General features: G+C 42.5%; 1 protein-coding gene across 2 annotated transcripts in view; it reads left to right on the top strand.

The window, feature by feature from the left end:
- Positions 1–1,847: 1,847 nt before the first annotated feature.
- LOC143036824 (uncharacterized) overlaps positions 1,848–1,942 on the top strand; it is a 57,804-nt gene continuing 57,709 nt past the window's right edge. For both annotated transcript variants that reach the window (XM_076204626.1, XM_076204625.1), the window contains exon 1: positions 1,848–1,942. This exon is cut by the window's right edge and continues 131 nt beyond it. The gene's annotated coding sequence lies outside the window, so the exon portion shown is untranslated.

Here is a 1,942-nt window from a genome sequence, read left to right on the forward strand (position 1 = left end):
TATGAATTGATGTAGACCTTAGACCCGATCCGGGGACCAAATGTCAGCCTATCCGGGCTGCGTCTCCAAATGGAGGCGAGAGTGTTGTCGTAAGGTTTTGAAGACGGGTGGTAGGGAGCTGATTCTCTCTGACGTCCCTCCTGCAGGGCCACCTTTGTTAAACCCTCGGAAAGGGTTGGGTACCCCGGAGATGAATAGAATAGTCTGGCAACAGTCATAACTAAAAGGAAATGGGAATTTTTCACAAATTTGGGGAAAAGTTTAAACTACTTACTATTATTTTTTGCATAAAATTTGAAGAATTATATTTTGCGATGAACTTATTTGGGTATATAATAATTCCTTCTTTTCTTTGGGAAAACGTGGAAATCCAGATTTGCTTGTGGAAAAAATCTCATTGTATAAATGACTGGAGTACCCAGTGGACAGAAAGGAAATTGAATGAGGTTAGAGCATGTAAGTATACATTCAAACCCTTTGCAATGGGTTTGTTTACATTTTCAAACACTTTACAAAAGATTCAAACCTTTTACGATGCCTTTGTTTATAGATTTAGGACTTTTAATATGTACTTAAACAAATCTTAATCATTTAAGCACGTTGTCCTAGCTTGTTTATCTCATTTGTATATAAATATCTAATCTTAAGTCTTCCATAAGTAGAGACCGATTTTCCAAGAGTGTCTGATGACATATAGAAGAAAGACCAAAACTAGGAACTTGTTAGAGATATAACGCACGTCTGTGTAAATATAATTCATAGATAAATCATGTGCGTATGTCCGTGGAAATTTAATTCACTTGTGTGTGGATGTAATGTATACATACATACATACATACATATATATACCAAAGACTTTTCCCCCTTACACGGGAGGTAGCCAAAAAACAAAGACATAGAAACCACTCCCACCCATTCCATCCCCTACATACTCCACTCCCCTCTACCCTCTTCCCTCCCTCTTATCTTGGCACCTCCTGGGTGATGGGTCATCCCTGCATCTTGTCCACTGCCCTGGGTCAGAAGCAGTGCCACAAGACACAGCACGTCCACAGCAAGGCCGCTTCATTAATTCGGTGACCCCCCCTCTCCGTCCCTCCATGTAGAAAAGGAGAAGACGGGGAGAAATCCACTCGGGTTGGGTCAATTTATTTCTCATGTAATATAAGTGCGTAAAAATACTCCAGTCGTTTATAGATGTAGTAAATATGCGTACAAATCCTACTCATGTACGCAAAAAACGAATTCATGTACGCAAGATTGCGTATATGCATTTAATACATGTTTATAAACATACATGTATATATATATATGTTTGACGTATGTGCGGAAAAATTAACTTGTGTATAGACTTAATATAAAGAGACATCTTTGTGTACATGTGCACACTATGTGTGCGTAAGAATTTATTTCATGTGCGTATGTAGTTATTGTATGTGCGTAAAATAGGATACACGTGCGCATGTGTATGCGCACATGTATATGCCAGGCAATATCATTCAACCATTTACTCTCCCAAAGGGATAAGTTAAGTGCTTTTGATCAACACACACACATGTGTGTGTGTGGACGTGTGTACACATATGCTCGTTTTAGTACACATGCAATGCACTCTTTCTCATAGACTCGCGGGCACAGAGAGTGTACGCAGGAATGTGATTTTGAAACCACGCATTCAAATCTTTAGCCCCATAGCTGGGAAGACCGATGTATTTTGGCACTTCAGCGTGCGTGCGTGCGCGTGTGTGTGCGTGCGTGTGCTTGCGTGTGCGCGCGTGCGTGCGTGCGTGCGTGCGTGCGTGAGTGGAGGGTTCCTAGGCGCCGAGTCGGGTCTGGGAAACCTGCCAACGACTCAGTGGGTCTGTGGCTCTCGTGACGAGAGGGTGTCCTGTGCTCCGTTCGCCACCTGGCGGCGCCGACTTGATCTCGTCCTTTGGACCTG

Source organism: Oratosquilla oratoria, chromosome 21 (assembly GCF_046742065.1).
Source record: "Oratosquilla oratoria isolate Oo_2021 chromosome 21, ASM4674206v1, whole genome shotgun sequence".
In the NCBI taxonomy this organism is placed as follows: domain Eukaryota; kingdom Metazoa; phylum Arthropoda; class Malacostraca; order Stomatopoda; family Squillidae; genus Oratosquilla; species Oratosquilla oratoria.